Source organism: Malaclemys terrapin, chromosome 1, assembly GCF_027887155.1.
Source record: "Malaclemys terrapin pileata isolate rMalTer1 chromosome 1, rMalTer1.hap1, whole genome shotgun sequence".
NCBI lineage: Eukaryota > Metazoa > Chordata > Testudines > Emydidae > Malaclemys > Malaclemys terrapin.
Genome location: NC_071505.1, coordinates 89569745 through 89587390, shown reverse-complemented (window position 1 = coordinate 89587390; position 17646 = coordinate 89569745). Strand labels below are relative to the sequence as shown.

Sequence of the window (17646 nt, the reverse complement as noted above, 5' to 3'; positions counted from 1 at the left end):
GTGCGGCCAAAGACTCTCATTTACATACGCGACGACGGTTACCCTGGTCGATTTCTACCCCGAAAACATCGCTCACGCTGAAAAGAGACACTGGTGGAAGCATCAGGAGGGTCTAGGACTGCGGCCTGGCTTGACCTGGATTCGGGGTGGAACTGCCGCCTTGCTCACCCTGACTCCTGTAGCATCCGCCTCGGCTCCCCTCTCCGGCCGCTGCAGTTTTTCGGTATGCCTTAAACTTATGAGTAAGGAAAATAACGATCCGGGGTGACGCCCGGGTCCTCACTGCTAATGTGAGAAGAATTTTTGCGCGGGTACAGGTCGCCCCCAGGGTGACTCGCCTACTTAGTGAGATGCCCGGGTGCCGTGATCTGCCCGATCCCACCCACCTGCTGATGTTGCAAAGACAAAGGAGTTGCGTGTCCGCCCTGCAGGGGCTGTTCCGTGCACCGATGCTTTGCTGGGTGATAGAGCTCGGTGCGGGGCACAGGCCTGCAAGAGCTGAAACAGCTTTGCGATCCGGGCGCTTTCCAGCCGTTGGGCCAGCGAAACGAACTCATTATCTCAATCCTTCGTATTCGGACACGGACCCCTGCGGGGGCTACACTGGCAAAATTTTGCAACGCTAAAAGAAAAACATGAACAGATCCGTCCCGTTTTATACGTGAACGCCAGTGTTGTGTGATTCTCATGAAACAGATTAATGAGCAAAGCAGGGGAAGATCTTTGCCTGCCAGTTAAAAATGTTTCAGATCCATCTGCCTTCTCCCGGGACTGAACTTCAGACCAAGAGGAATTAGTGGGAAACGTATAATATAATGAAATCTATATCCCAGTCTATCAAATACCACAAACAATATGCTAACAAAATACTAAACTCAGCCCTAGCATTTTCAGTCTATTCATCAATAACCTACAGACCCTATTAGTGCAAACTCAGGGCTCCCACAGAAAGAAAGAAAGAAAGAAAGAAGGGGGGGAGGGGGAAATCAGATCTGTGTGACGGGGTGCTGGAACAATTTGTATGGGGGGGGGAGGCTGAGAGGAATTGAACCAAATTGTAAACCCACTATATAATGGAAACCACATCAAGCCAGGGGTTGTGGCAACACCCTTAGTTCCAGCACCTATGCTGTGTGGATTTTTTGGTCGTACAATGTGTCTAGGCAAGCCAGGCTACAATAAGTTACAGCAGCTAGAAAGCTACTGCAAAACATTAATGGATGCAATATAAACTTTTAAATATTTTTGAGGAAGTTGTGGGGGAGAGGAACCACTCACAATCAGACAAAAAAGGAGATAACTGTGCAAAGCATAAATGTAAATCCAAAGTCTGCAAGCTTTTACTGTAAATCTAGGAGACATTGCATTTCCAATGACATATGATCTTTCACTCCTAAGTGTCTTGGAAAAACTTCAGAGGGTCCTGTGGCACCTTTGAGACTAACAGAAGTATTGGGAGCATAAGCTTTGGTGGGTAAGAACCTCACTTCTTCAGATACAAGTAATGGAAATCTCCAGAGGCAGGTATAAATCAGTGTGGAGATAACGAGGTTAGTTCAATCAGGGAGGGTGAGGTGCTCTGCTAGCAGTTGAGGTGTGAACACCAAGGGAGGAGAAACTGCTTCTGTAGTTGGATAGCCATTCACAGTCTTTGTTTAATCCTGATCTGATGGTGTCAAATTTGCAAATGAACTGGAGCTCAACAGTTTCTCTTTGGAGTCTGGTCCTGAAGTTTTTTTGCTGTAAGATGGCTACCTTTACATCTGCTATTGTGTGGCCAGGGAGGTTGAAGTGTTCTCCTACAGGTTTTTGTATATTGCCATTCCTGATATCTGACTTGTGTCCATTTATCCTCTTGCGTAGTGACTGTCCAGTTTGGCCAATGTACATAGCAGAGGGGCATTGCTGGCATATGATGGCATATATAACATTGGTGGACATGCAGGTGAATGAGCCGGTGATATTGTAGCTGATCCGGTTAGGTCCTGTGATGGTGTTGCTGGTGTAGATATGTGGGCAGAGTTGGCATCAAGGTTTGTTGCATGGGTTGGTTCCTGAGTTAGAGTTGTTATGGTGCGGTGCGTGGTTGCTGGTGAGAATATGCTTAAGGTTTGGCCGGTTGTCTGTTCCACTGTAGATTTACAGTAAAAGCTTGCAGACTTTGGATTTACATTTATGCTTTGCACAGTTATCTCCTTTTTTGTCTGATTGTGAGTGGTTCCTCTCCCCGGTGGTTCCTCTCATCCAAACCCCCAGTCTCCTGGATCCAGCACCCCATACCCCCTCCTGCACCCCAACACTCTGCCCCAGCCCGGAGCCCCCTCCCTGCACCCAAACTCCCTCCCATTGCTTGTACCCCTCACCCCCTCCTGAACCCCAAACCCCTGCCCCAGGCTCAGCCCGGAGCCCCCTCTCACACTGCAAACTCCCCCAGCCCAGAGCCTGCATCCCCTCCCGAACTCCAACCTCCTGCCCCAACCCCTTGAAAGTGAGTGGGGGGGGGGAATGGAGTGAGCAGGGTGGGGCTTCGGAGAAGGGGCGGGGCCTTGGGGAAGGGGCAGGGTAGATCCTGGGTTGCCATTAAATTCAAAAAGTGATCTTGGGCCTAAAAAGGTTGTAGACCACTGGCTTAGAGCGTCTTTACAAGAAGTGCTACAGCAGCACAGCTGCATTGGTGCAGCTGCAGTGATTAAAGTTTCCAGTCTGGACCTGCCCTTAGTAAACTGGGTGCAAGCAAACAATATGTATTTCAATAAGGCCAAATGTTAAGGCATGCAGCTCGGAACAAAGAATACAGGCCATACTTAAAGGATGGGAAACTCTATTCTGGAAAACAGTGATTCTGAAAAAGACTTGGGGATTGTGGTGGATAACCAGCTGAACATAAACTGCCAGTGCAACACTGTGGCCAAAAAGGCTAAGGCGATCCTTGGACAAATAAACAGGGGAATCTGGAGTAGTGCAGAGGTTATTTTACCTCTGTATTTGACGCTGGTGCAACCACTACTGGAATAGTGGGTCCAGTTTAGGTGCCCACAATTCAAGAAGCATGTTGAAAAATTGAAGCAGGTTCAGAGAAGAGCCACAAGAAAGATGAGAGGACTGGAAAATATGCGAAAGATTTGAGGAGCTCAATCTATTTATTTATCAAAGAGAAGGTTAAGAGATGATTTGATCACAGACTATAATGAGGAACAGAAATGTGATAATGGGGTCTTCAAGATCCAATGGCTGGAAGTTGAAGCTAGATAAGTTCAGACTAGAAATGAGGTGCAAATATTTAACAGTGAGGATAATTAACCATTGGAACAACTTACCAAGGGTCATGGCGGATTCTTCATCACTGGCATAACTACTGGAACTTGAGGTGGAGGGGGTGCTGCCACACCTCCGGCTTGAAGTGATTTTCTTCATATGCAGGGTTTGCAGTTTGGTTCAATGGCTCTACAAATTGTCCCAGCATCCCTGATCACTGGAAATTTTTAAATCAAGATTGGATATGTTATAAAAGATATGCTCTAGTTCAAACAGCAATTAATTCAGGGAAGTCCTATGCTCTGTGTTATCCAGGTAGTCAAACTAGCTAATCACAATGGTACAAGTGATAGCAAAATAGTCAGCATGGTAGGATAAATATGAAATTAAAGAATTAGTGTTAGCTTAAGTTTGGTTAAGTATATATATGTTTTGTTAAAAAGGGCCCTGACTACCAACTAGAAGGAAAGCCTTGAAAATAGTAAATTATAAGGCCAGAAGGAATGAAGTCTGGCGGCTGTCTGATTCAAAGAATAACTGATGAGATAAGGGGAAGTTTCTAAAAAGAAGGCCTCTGACCAGTAGGCATGAGTGCACATGGTTTTAAATAAAACAAAAATAATCTGTCTTAAAATGAGCCAACACAACCTTTCCTATGTTAAAGCCTCTGTGAGCCAAGGTGCAATGGGAAAACTGTAGGGATGTAAGAAGGAGGGGAGGAAAGGCCTGGGGAAGAAAGCAGGTTGTAGTTTTTAGCTGCATTAAGACTGGAAATAAGAGTGAACTGTCTCAAATTGGTCTTTAGATGAAGTCGGTAATTGAAAATGACATCACTTGCTTGTTAAAGAGTATAAAAAGTAAAGTCTTAAATGGTTCATTGCAAATCCCTGCCTGACCACATTGGAGCTGACCAATATGGGTCTGAGCACCTCTGGGCTTAGCCTGTTTGTAAGTATCTTGAGCAAATGCTTATAAATGTTTTGTTACTGTTTGGATGTAGTCAATTGCTTATTAGTTAGGCTTTTTAGGCATGTCTAGAGAAATTGTATAAGTACCATGTGGCCTTTGGATTTTATAAAGGAATTTATGGTTAAAAGTGTCTTTGGTGGTTTCCCATATTAATACTTTCAAATGTCATTAATAATTCCAACATAGGGTTTATAGCCTATCTGCAATTCTAGCTGCAGCCACTAGAGGGGAACATGCTAAGACACTATGGACAAGTCACCGCTGTAGTTTAGTGTAACATTTAGCTATGTTAGGGAAAAGGCTCAACCCCATTTGAGCAGGTCTGGGAGTCTAGCCAGTAGAAGACAGTGCTGCCACGCTGGAGGACAGACACACACATATTAATGAAGCATATTTCGTAAACATATATGAGAGACAAGGTGGGTGAGGGCATATCTTTTATTGGACCAACGTTTGTTGGTGAAAGAGACAAACTTCTGAGCCACACAGAAACTGCAATAGTAACAGAGGGTCCTGTGGCACCTTTGAGACTTGCATCTGAAGAAGTGAGGTTCTTACCCACGAAAGCTTTTGCTCCCAGTACTTCTGTTAGTCTCAAAGGTGCCACAGGACCCTCTGTTGCTTTTACAGATTCAGACTAACACGGCTACCCCTCTGATACTAGAAACTGCAATAAACATATATGTGTTTTTGTTTCAAAAATTGGTACTGCTGGGATAGGAGAGTTGTAGCTGTATTGTTCCCTGTATGTGCAGTTGAACTGTTTCTTCTCTTCTTCTTTTGCACATGATTTGTATTTTATATGGATCTTTCCGTGTGGTATTTAAAAAGTCAAGGTATTTTTAAAAAAGTAATAATGAGTATTACCCTGTAGTATCACGACGTAGTGAGAGGAATTCTTTATCCTTCCTGGCGATGACCATTCTACATCCTGAACCATGAATATTGCTCATAGCCCTTCCGTGTATCTATTGAGACGTCTTTTGTCTGCTCCTAGAGAGAGAAAAATGTCAGTCAGCTTCAGGGGTTCTCAAACTTCATTGCACCGCAATCCCCTTCTGACCACAAAAATTACTACATGACCTCAGAAGGGGGGACCGAAGCCTGAGTCACTTGAGCCTCACTGCCCTGGGTGAGAGGGACCAAAGCCCAGGGCCATCCCTAGGGGACTGTGGAGCCTGGGGCGGCAGTGACAAATCCGTCACTTCTGGGACTGACTGCGCCAGCCAATCACACAGGCCTGCAGAGCTCCCCATAGCGTGGGGCCCGGAGTGGTTGCCCCAATTCGCCGTACCCAAGGGATAGCTCTGCCAAAACTAAAGCCCAAAGGCTTCAGCCCCAGGCAGGAGGCCTATAACCTGAGCCCTGCCACCTAGGGCTGAAACCCTCAGGCTTCAGCTTCAGCCCCAGGTGGTGCAGCTCAGGCTTTGGCCCCAGGCTCTAGCAAGTCTAAGCCAGCCCTGTAAAATGCCCTGGCTGAGGCTGTGGGTGGTCAGGTGTCCACTCTTTCCAGTATCCAGAAGGAAGTGAGTGCATAGTCAAGCTTGCTCACTCACGGATTTGTTTCTGGAGGAGGAGCAAGAAGCACACACATAACTCTCAATGGAGGCCCCACTGCCCTCCCAGGTTTGCTCGCTATGTTATGAACTGGGTGAAAGGATTCCTCTATAGAGTCTATACTCTACAAAATGCTTTTAGAGCCTTTACAACAAGGTGGTTGATGTAAGACATGCATGACGACCCGTGCCTGCCAATAGTGTGGGGGGGGGGGGCAGAGTGAGGGCAGCTGGCTTCAGCAGTGTTACTGAGTATGCTCGAGTCAGTGTGAGCATGCACAGTACAAGCCAAGCAGCAAATAGGAGGGGGCACATGACCCCGCATGCCTCCTCCCCCCATGTGTCGCCTCATGGTCCATGGGAATAGTCATGCATTAGGTGAACCAAATGACTTAACAGTTCCTACGTATTGCTTAATTTCTATTGTTTTATTATTCAATCTCATTTCAGCTATGAACCAAGGCTGTTTTTGAACCCATGTGTCCAGTGTTTAATAGTCTAGGGGCATGAATCCATGTCAGGCAAAATGATTCCATTAAACCCATGGTTCTCCACCAGGGGCACATATACCCCTGGGGATACGCAGAGGTCTTCCAGGGGGTGCATCAACTCATCTAGATATTTGCCTAGTTTTATAACAGGCTACATAAAAAGCATTAGCAAAGTCAGTATAAACTAAATTTCATACAGACAATGGCTTGTTTATACTGCTCTATAGTCTATACACTGAAATGTAAGTACGATATTTATATTCCAGTGGATTTATTTTACAATTATATGGTAAAAATGAGAAAGTCAGAAATGTTTCAGTAATAGTGTAGCTGTGACACTTTTGTATTTTTATGTCTGATTTTGTAAGCTTTTAAGTGAGGTGCAGCTTGGAGGTACACAAGATCAATCAGATTCTTAAAAGGGGTACAGCAGCCTGGAAAGGCTGAGAGCCACTGAGCTAAACGATCAGCTGAGAAACAGCTGAAAAAAGGAAAGGCCTTTGGAAGGATTCGATAGTTGCCAGAGACACTGACAGCACGTCTCACTATTTAATGGTCTAAGTACATGCTTAAAGTTAAGCACATGCATAAGCACACTTCTCAAGTAGGAATGTTGTCCAAAGTGTTGTCAAGCCCACTCTAAAATGATTCAAGTCATGGGTAAGAAGACGATTTAGTCACAGAGGTCATGGACGTCACACGTTCCATGACTTTACTAGACGTCCGTGACAAGCCCTGTACATTTCAGTACTGGGCGAGTGGCCTAAAACTCCTCCAATTTTTTAATTTTATTTTTCTCCCACTGAACAGGGTCCCACTTCAATGTTAACTTGCAAGTATACTTAAAAGGTTCAGCAAAGAAATTGCTGTACATAGATGGTTTGACATACCAGGATACAATCCAGACTAATGAGTAGTTGTGCCACCCCTGTCCTCTAATCTGAGGTGCCCTTTATGGTGCTTTGCTGCTGGAGGCTCCAGCCTGGACTGCTCATAAACAGTCCCCAGAGTGCAAGTCACTCCCAGCTATGTCTGTGTATGTGCTGCAGCCAGCCAGCCAGCCACACCTGGGCTCTGACCCCAATACACTCCCAGTCTTAGATTTCTCTCCTCCCCCCCAGAAATGTCCTTTGCTGCCCAGCTCTCTCCTGGAAAGTACACATTTCTATAAAGCCCAATATTTCTTTAATAGAAATAATATGCACACAACTTGTCTCCCCAAATGGAGACGCAAACACTTCAATTTAAACACGTTAGATTGGATAAAGAAAATGAAACAAGCTTATTAACTACAAAGAGATTGATTTTAAGTGAGTACACGTAATGAGTCATCCAAGTCAGAAATGGTTACAAGAAAATAAAGTTAACACACTACTGGTGCCTAACTTAAAAAAACCCGATATCAGCTTCAAGCAAAATTTCTCACCTTATGCTTTCAGCAGGCTTACTGACCAAACTTTTTAGGTCAAGACACCTTCTCCCAGAGTTCAATGAATGATTCCTTTGCCATTTCCGGTGCTGTGAATGTGATGGGCAAGGACGCGGGGGAGGTACCTTGGGGTATTTGTCCCTCCTTTTTATAGTGTCAGTGCCCCTCTTGAAAAAATATTTCCAGCTGAGATTCAGGAGACAAAGAATCTAAATGGAAGGATGTCCCCTGCTGTTTATTCTTCACCTGTTTGAGCTTCCTTTGTCTCTCCTTCCTACTTGATGGCTAGTTACAGCTTAAATGCAAATTAAGCAGAGCACACATTCCTTTGTTTGAGACAGAACTGCTTGCCAATATCTGTTTGAAACATGTGTTAATAACACCATGCAGTGGAATCTTATAACTTCATAAACAGTGTTGCCACACATTTTATCAGGACAATATTGACCAGCAAATTATGAGTTTTCAAATGACAACTCACAAGGAATATTTTGTACAAAGATTATTACAATAGTGTGTGGGGTATGGACACAGGGGTGCATTCTGTCACAGATGGAAAGTGGAGTATTTTACTCATTCTGAGGCTTTCTGTCTACAGAATATACTCTTTCGAAGTTGGAAGAAGAGAGACAAAAACATGCAGAAATTTTCACTAATTTGTGACCAGAAGCTCAGAAGACCTCCCTATTGTTTTGTCTGGCTGAGCTGAGGTTGGGAGGCCTTTCCCCAGCTAGAAAGTTTAATTTGTAAAAATGCAGTAAGCACCTCTGATCTCTTCTTGGACTCAGCTTCCTTACTTGGGGAGGAAAGATAGTGGGAGCTCCCATGAGAAATAAGGTGTGACCTGAGGCAGCTCTCACTGGAAATGCCAAGGACAGGGCAGGCTGCAAAAAAGAGAGAGATACTCCCAAGACTGGTGGGTAACACTGAAGTTAAACTCCCCAACCAGTCACAAATGGTGATTCTGCTCCGTACACTGGTTATCAAGAAGCAAAAAAAAAAAAACCACACAGCCCCGTTTATTGCATTCCAGTTCTCTGGCTCCCAGTCAGCACATAGATCCAGTACAGTACGTTATTTTAACACTCTGCTCACATATACAAAATGTTCTTCTGACCCCAAAGGGCCAGCCACGTTACAGTATAGGTTCTAGGGTTACCATACGTCCTCTTTTTCCCGGACATGTCCGGCTTTTCGGCAGTCAAACCCCCGTCCGGGGGGAATTGCCAAAAAGCCGAACATGTCCGGGAAAATGGCGGCTCTGCTCCTCCCCGACTCTTCGGCTCTGTTTAAGAGCCAGGCTGCCCGAGCGCTACCGGCTTCGGGCAGCCCCCCGTGCCTCCGGACCCTGCACCGCCGGAGCCAGGGAGGAGAAGTGCCCGGCTGGGGGCGCAGTGTCCGGAGGCACGGGGGTTGCCCGAAGCCGGTAGCGCTTGGGCAGCCCGGCTCTTAAACAGAGCCGAAGAGTCGGGGAGGAGCAGAGCCGCCGCGGCTGGAGGCTCTGCTCCTCTTCGGCTCTGTTTAAGAGCTGGGCTGCCCGAGCACTACCGGCTTCGGGCAGTCCCCGTGCCTCCGGACACTGTGCCGCCGGAGCCTGGGAGGGGAAGTGCCTGGCTGGGGGCGCAGGGTCCGGAGGCATAGGGATGGCCCAAAGCCCGAGCGCTACCGGCTTCATGGTTTGCCGGGCAGCCTCCAGACCCTGCGCCCCCAGCTGGGCGCTTCCCCTCCCGGGCTCCAGCTGCGCTGGGGAAGCGCCGGCCGGGGGCGCACGGTCTGGGGGCTGCCCGGCAAACCCTGAAGCCGGTAGCGCTGGGGCAGCCCTTTCCCCCTGGCTGGGAGTGGGAGGGAGGAGGGGGCGGAGTTAGGGCGGGGAATGGGCGGAGTTGGGGCAGGGCTGGGGGGTGGGGAAATGGGCGGGGCCAGGGCCCGTGGAGGGTCCTCTTTTTTTATTTATTAGATATGGTAACCCTAGGTTTGACTCTTAACAAAAATACCACGCTACAAGCCAATCCTTTAGTGCAGGGGTAGGCAACCTATGGCACGCGTGCTGAAGGCGGCACGCGAGCAGATTTTCAGTGGCACTCACACTGCCTGGATCCTGGCCACCAGTCCGGGGGGCTCTGCATTTTAATTTAATTTTAAATGAAACATCTTAAACATTTTAAAAACCATATTTACTTTACATACAACAATCGTTTAGTTATATATTATAGACTTATAGAAAGAGACCTTCTAAAAATGTTAAAATGTATTACTGGCATGCAAAACCTTAAATTAAAATAAATGAAGACTTGGCACACCACTTCTGAAAGGTTGCCAACCCCTGCTTTAGTGTCTAAAACTAAAGGTTTATTATAAAGAAAAAAGAAAGAACAAGAAGAGAGCTGTTAAATGGTAAAGCAGTCACATACAAACAAAGATTCAAAGTCCATGTATCAGGTTCATTGCAGTATTGGTGAGTTTGCTGGCTTGAAAGTCCCTCTGGAACACATCCAAAGCACGGATGGGTAATTCAGTCCTTTGTTCGGAGCTTCAGTTTGTAGACAAGTTACTTCAGAGGTGGGAAGCAGGACTGAAGACAAAATGGAAAAGATGCAGCTGCCTTTTTATGCTGCCTTTGCCATGTGGCCTGTACTTTCTTTGTCCCAAACACAAACTTATAGCACATGGGTGTAGTAAGATGAGGCCCTGAAACATAAGCCTTGTATCAGAGTCCGGTATGAAGTCTGAGGCCCAAACTAAAGTAATGGTCAAGACTTTGCTAACATAAAGCAAAGTTAAGCTGTGAGCCAGAGGCAGGCCCTGCTCACAGCAGTTGGCAAGAAAAAGGCTGCTAATTGCACGTATACACATATCTAAAATGGTGACAGGTTTCAGTGGTAGCCGTGTTAGTCTGCCAGCAATGCCCCTCTGCCATGTACATTGGCCAAACCGGACAGTCTCTATGCAAAAGAATAAATGGACACAAATCTGACATCAGGAATCATAACATTAAAAAACCAGTAGGAGAACATTTCAATCTCTCTGGTCACTCAATAACAGACCTCAAAGTGGCAATTCTTCAACAAAAAAACTTCAAAAACAGACTCCAACGTGAAGCTGCAGAACTAGAATTAATTGCAAACTAGATACCATCAGATTAGGCCTGAATGGGAGTGGTTGGGTCATTACAAAACCTAAACTTAATTTCCCCAATACTAATTTCTCCCTACTGTTACTCACACCTTCTTGTCAACTGTCTGTAATGGGCCATTCTCTTACCACTTCAAAAGTTATTTCTCCTCCCTTGGTATCCTGCTGTTAATTGATTTATCTGGTTAGACTGACTTAACACTTGGTAAAGCACCCCACATCCTTTCATGTATTTATACCTGCTCCTGTATCTTTTACTTCATACATCTGATGAAGTAGGTTCTAGCACACTGTGACAATGCGGTTCTGGCGGAACCCAACTGAGAGTGCCAACTCAGGACAAATTGCTAAAACAGGGCAGTTACAGCCCAAGGCCGGGGTTTTTCCACCTCTAAGGCAAACCAAACCAGCCAGACTAAGACTTCGGTCTCACCCAACTGGCTAACCGCAAGTCTCACAAGCAATCTCCTTAGACGCTCCAGTTTCCCAGTATTACCACCAGTGCCACACGTTATGGGGACAAATGGTTATAAAAACCAATACCCCAGTAAAAGAAAAAGGTTCTCCTGATCCCAAAGGACCAAGCCCCAGACCCAGGTCAATATACAAGTCAGACCTTACCCACAAATCACGCTACTGCCAATCCTTTAGAATCTAAAATCTAAAGGTTTATTCATAAAAGGGAAAAGATAGAGATGAGAATTAGAATTGGTTAAATGGAATCAATTACATACAGTAATGGCACAGTTCTTGGTTCAGGCTTGCAGCAGCGATGGAATAAACTGCAGGTTCAAATCAAGTCTCTGGAATACATCCCCCGCTGGGATGGGTCATTCAGTCCTTTGTTCAGAGCTTCAGTTTGTAGCAAAGTCCCTCCAGAGGTAAGAAGCAAGATTGAAGACCAGATGGAGATCAGGCATCAGCCTTATATAGTCTTTTCCAGGTGTAAGAACACCTCTTTGTTCTTACTGTCGAAAATTACAGCAAAATGGAGTCTGGAGTCACATGGGCCAGTCCCTGCATACTTTGCTGAGGTACAAGGCGTATCTGCCTTCTCTCAATGGGTCCATTGTATAGCTGATGGTCCTTAATGGGCCATCAAGCAGGCTAGGCAGAGCTAATCTCAGCTTGTCTGGGATGTCACCCAGAAGCATAGCATAAGTTTGCCATACAGACAGTATAGAGCCAATATTCATAACTTCAACTACAAAACTGATACATACATATAGACAGCACAATCATAACCAGTAAACCATAACCTTGTCCTAGACACCCCATTTGACCCCCTTTATACAAGATTTGGGTGCCACTACCGGACCTTGGTTGCAACGATGATCTATATGGTCCCAGTTTATGTCAATAACGTCACACACACGAAAGCTTATGCCCAAATAAACTTGTTAGTCTCTAAGGTGCCACAAGGACTCCTCGTTTGTTTGTTTTTTACATATCTAAAAGGTATCAAGTACTAATAGGATGAACATGTGCCAGGATGGCACCAGAACATCCTGGTACGAACACATTCCACAGAGATAATGAGGAACAGGCTGACCCCTCCAAAAGGCAGGGTCAAAAGGCTAACATGATGTATAGAATTGTTTGTTCGAACCAACATGTACCAGGAGAGAGGCAGCACCTTAACACGTCGAGGGGTACCTCAATGCATCAGGAGTGATGTGTAATTTGTTTGTACCTGTGTATAAGACTGCATCCCCGAGTGACTATCTTTGTCTGGCCTAGGGAGCAGTGGTAAGTCTCACCATTGACTGAACCAGTCGATTTTCAGGGGGCACAAATTCATAGTATGTCCTGTAGAAACTATTACTGTGCTTCATTTGACAATAAACCTGGCTGGGTGCCTTTGTACCTTATCCGGAGTCTGTGGTCATTGGGGGTTCTCTCGGGGTCTGCTGTGTCAGCTACCTGTGCAGAGCCGGGGCAGCACAGAGAGGGAACACATGCATACAGCCGACTGTTATCAGCATTGAACAGAGCAGAGCACCACACCGGTGACATCTGACAACAATAGGCATGGAAAAGCCTTAGAGTTCTCTATCCACAGGCATGCCCCTACATGTCTTGCTGACTCATAAGGTGTAGCCCCTGCCTTCTCTCAATGGTTTAATTGTAAACTTGATTGCCTTTGATATGCCATCAAGCAGGCTGGATAATGCTGATGCCAATCTGTCTGGGAATGTCACCCAGAAGCACTGCACAAGTTTGAAATACAGATATATCACACATATTTGTAATTCACAATACAAAGATGATACAAACATATAAACAAGATTATCATACTTAGGGCCCTACCAAATTCACAGTCCATTTTGGTTAATTTCACAGTCACAGGATTTTAAAAATAATAAATTTCATGATTTCAGATATTTAAATCTGAAATTTCACGGTGTTGTAACTGTAGGGATCTTGACCCAAAAGGGGAAGCGGGGGCATCACAAAATTATTATAAGGGGGTTGTGATATTGCCACCCTGACTTCTGTGCTGCTGCTGGCAGCAGTGCTGCCTTCAGAGATGGGTGATCGGATAGTGGCAGCTGCTGGCCAGGAGCCCAGCTCTGAAGGCAGCACCACTGCCAGCAGCAGCGCAGAAGTAAGGATGGCATAGTATGATATTGCCACCCTTACTTCTGTGCTGCTGCCTGCAGACCTGAGCCCTTGGCCAGCAGCCACCACTCTCTGGCCACCCATTGCCACCCTTACTTCTGCACTGCTACTGGTGGTGCTGCCTTCAGAACTGGGTGCCTGGCCAGCAGCCGCCACTTTCTGGCCACCCAGCTCTGAAGGTAGCACAGAAGTAAGGGTGGCAATACCATGACCCCCTTACAATAACCTTGCAACCCCTCATGACCCCCTTTTGGGTTGGGACTCCCAGCTTGAGAAATGTTGGTCTCCCCAGTGAAATCTATATAGTATAGGGTAAAAGTACACAAAAGACCAGATTTCATGGGGCAGACCAGATTTCATGGTTCATGACGCGTTTTTCATGGCTGTGAATTTGGTAGGGTCCTAATCATACTTGGCAAAACATAACATTTTCACTGATACCTTATGTGGCATATCTGGTAAGATTCCTTGCAATTTTATAATATTGTTATCAATAATATCATTAAATGTCTCACATATTCCATACAGTGTCACACCTGGTAAATAAACAAGATGGCACCAAAGAAAATACCAGACTCCATCAATTTCTGCTTCCAAGTGGAACATCCCCAGAGCCTCAGACTTGGATTAGCAGCTTGTGTCGAAAAAGAGCACTAGGGTGAGCATTCAGCCAGCCTGAGAACCAAATACAATTTGCACACACTGTTTGCGTTTGCATGCTAGGGTGTGCCAGTCCCCTAATGGTCTGGCACTACCCTACCAGGCATGTCGGGAGCTCCCTTTCCTCAGTGTCAGAGAGCCTTGGAAGGGGTAGAACTTGCTCTTTTCCTTGGTCCGTCGCTAGTCTCCTCACTGGAGACCCTCCAGGTCTCTCATACACTGAGGAAAGGGAGCTGTTTTTTTTTGTTCCTGCCTTCATTCCCCCCAATGCATTGCTACACCAACTTCAAATTCCCATAGATCTTCTCTAGGCCTACCTTAGAGGTCCGGTAAGCACAATCTGCATTTTTTGATCCCACAAAATTTGCACCATCATAAATTGCCACAGCAAACATTAGCACTTGGATGATCACCTGATCTGTAGATGAAATTAGGTTGTTAGTCACCTGCAATTCATTGGCCTTCTGAAAATATAGGCTGTTCTGGCCTTGCCTTTTGTATGAAATTCCCTGTCATGGAACACCCAATCATGGAACTTATATAATATACATACATACAGTGCTGTTACGCCATCTCTGTCTACATAGCAGTCCCAAGCAACCTTCATTGCACAGTTGACTGAATTTACAAAGAAAGACAAAGATACATTTGTCAATGCAGCGAACACCTCAATTCTCATTAACATCTGGAGACATTTGCCTAATTCTCCATGCAATTAAGTTGATTTTAGCATGAACTAACCATACTGACATATTTCTTCCCTGTATAGCATGCAATAACTACCCAGAACATTATTTCTTCCCTGTTTCCTGTGCTCAGGAGAGTGATAAAAATCAATGAGATAGAGATGGCAAAATCAGTTCTTGTTAAGATGGACAGCTGGAGCCAAGATTTCCTGCAAGAGGTAGAGAAGATGGGGGAAAAAGTAATCTCTTTTTCTCTAGAAACTTTTGGCAGAGAATCAGCTGGATAAGGAGAGACAAGTCTAGTAAGTCATTTAGGGCCAAACATTTAAAGGTATTAAAGTGCCTAAAGATGCAGATAGGTGCTTAGAGGGCATCTTGGAGATGCTTTTGGAAATCCCACTATGGCCCAGATCCTCAAAGGCATTTAGGTGACTAACTCCAATTGAAAGCAAAGTAGGTTCAGCACCTAAATATTGTTGAGGATCTGGCCTAGGTGCCACTCTGGATCTTTAAGCACCTTTAAAAATCTGGTCCTTTGTCCCTCACCTCACACTGTAGCCGGCTTGGGTTCAATATCCCTGAACCAGCCATGTTAGGTACATAAAGAGTTTTGAATACTTCCACCCTCTGTCCTGAATAGTCCCATCACCGCTCCTTTGGCTGCTTATTTAAGTGCTTGCTCAATATTTGCTTCATCAGAAGCCACATTTGTATTTCAGCTTCTCTGCCCTTGAGAAACAGACTGACATCTCCAAACTGAGCATGAAAGCAAATACAGGAGAAGGGCAGGAAGAAAGGACAGACAAGAAAAGAACACGGGGCTCAAGGAGCCTGGTCCCTTATTGCATCTCCACCCCTTGCTTTGTCTCTTTGCCCTTAAATCATCTTCTCTTCCCCTGTCACCATGGCTAATTAAAATGCGTTAGGGTCAGATTGTTTCCGGCCCTTACATGAGTGGGGGGGGGGGTCAGAAGGAGCATATTTAAGGGTCTGGCACAACTGTAGTCCCTGCAAATGGGGGAGCATTCCCTCCATATTCCTCAGGGATGCACAGAAAGAAGGGCTGAAGCAGTGTCATGGCCCCATTCCCTCCTCTGCACCCTTTGGCCATGCAGGCTGGGGTTTGCTGCAGCCCCTGAAAGGGTGTAGAAGTAGGTGCATTTCACCTGCACACCATTACTCCTGGGGAAATTCTGAGCATCTGCGGAAGCACAGAATTCTTCTGTCCCGAATAATTTTGTATTTTCCCACCTAAAATACATTTTGCCCAAGAAATGCTGCATTTCCACCTTTTTCCCACCAGAGGCCGCTATGGCACCAGAACAGCCGGCTGCATCAATGCACCCAGCTGTTCTGGTGCCACAGCGGCCTCTGGTGGGCAAAATGCGAAACTGCAGTACTTCTGAGGCAGAATGTATTTTCTGTGTGGAAAAAAAAATTCTATGCCCAGTTCTGCAGAATTCCCCCAGGAGTAGAAATTCATCACAGCACCCTGCCCGCAGAGCCAGGTTTGGACAGAGTGGGCCACACAGGGCTGCTGGAGGGTCAACCAGGGTCTGCATGGGGTAGGCTTCCCAACTCCCTAACAATCCCATTCCCCACCAAAAAACCTTCTCCCACCCAACACCCTCCAAGTTCACTCCTAGGCTCCTTTCCCCTCCCTCAGCTCCTCCATTACCCCTGACTCCCCCAAGCCTTTGCACTAGCTCTGATAGGTGCAGGAAATATAGTTCTGTATTTTAATTTAAATGAATTACTCAAAGTTCTGGATTAACATGCCTAGAAAGGAAGCTATTTGTCAAAAAATATATATATACCAGAATCTTTTTTTCTTTATTGCTCTGTATTGTTACAGACATACTTGCTGACAGCTATTTTGAAATAAATTACCAAAATAATTGAAACTGGCATGATTATATTGTGTTATTTTGACAAATAAAATATGCAGAATTTTCAAATATTGTGGTGCAGAATTCCCCCAGGAGTAACACCATGGAGGTCAGGGCCTGGCTACACAAATGTGTTTGGCACTGCAGTAGCTACACAGATGTAGCTACTGGTATTGCCACCAGGGTAATCTATACTGGGGTAAGTCACTTTTTACAACACATCTGTGCTAGGGAGATTGCGCAGGGTGAAGTCAAGTCTCTGTGAGAATGAACACTTCCATACAAGGCTTTCAAAATGGTGGCTGCAGCTGCCAAGTCCTAGAATAACTAAGTGCAGTTCACAAAAACCAAGTCTTGTCTGATACAAGTGCCATACCTACAACACATGCCTCAGTCAGACATGTTCCCTGCCCATTTGTTCCTTTTGCTCAGACCTAGCTATTTATCACTTTCTCACATTTCTATCTAGTTAGTCTCACTTTCTGGCTGGCAAGTTCTAGCCCAGCATTTCCAGCATTGCAGGAGAAGGGTTAAAGTTAAAGAAGACACTTGATCTTTGATATCTAACATAATAGAAACACATCTATTTGTAATGCAGTTTAAAAGCAGTTTGAAGCAATGAGATTTGCCTATCCTAAATTAACTGACTGTGTCTCTAACATTTAGTACAACTTCTCTGGTTTGCAGCTTTCTTTCTTTCTTTTTCTTTTTCATAAAGGTGCAAAATGTTCTCTTTTCTGCTTTCCTGCAAAGCATGCTGGGTCACCATATAGGTAAGAACTGATTTAGTTTTAGTACTGTATGGAAAAGTCCGAAAGAATTTAATAAGGATGGAAACCCATAAAGTTTAATAGAAAATTACTTTGAAAAACCTAAAAATTGCAATAGAGAATGAGATCTCTCCTATAAAAAATGTAGAGATAGAGTATCTTTAACTAGCAATTCAATACATTTTTC

The 17646-nt window shown here is 45.2% G+C and overlaps 1 protein-coding gene and 1 non-coding gene across 2 annotated transcripts in view; both read left to right on the top strand.

Moving 5' to 3' along the window:
- The first annotated feature begins 149 nt into the window (after positions 1 to 149).
- The window catches only part of LOC128838209 (heat shock 70 kDa protein 12A-like), a 73262-nt gene continuing 55765 nt past the window's right edge, over positions 150 to 17646 (top strand). The window contains exon 1 of the mRNA XM_054030229.1: positions 150 to 223. The gene's annotated coding sequence lies outside the window, so the exon portion shown is untranslated. The remainder of the gene's footprint in view (positions 224 to 17646) is intronic.
- On the top strand, positions 226 to 375 carry LOC128830710 (U12 minor spliceosomal RNA). Its single transcript, XR_008443660.1, has one exon. It is a non-coding gene; the product is annotated as a U12 minor spliceosomal RNA (small nuclear RNA).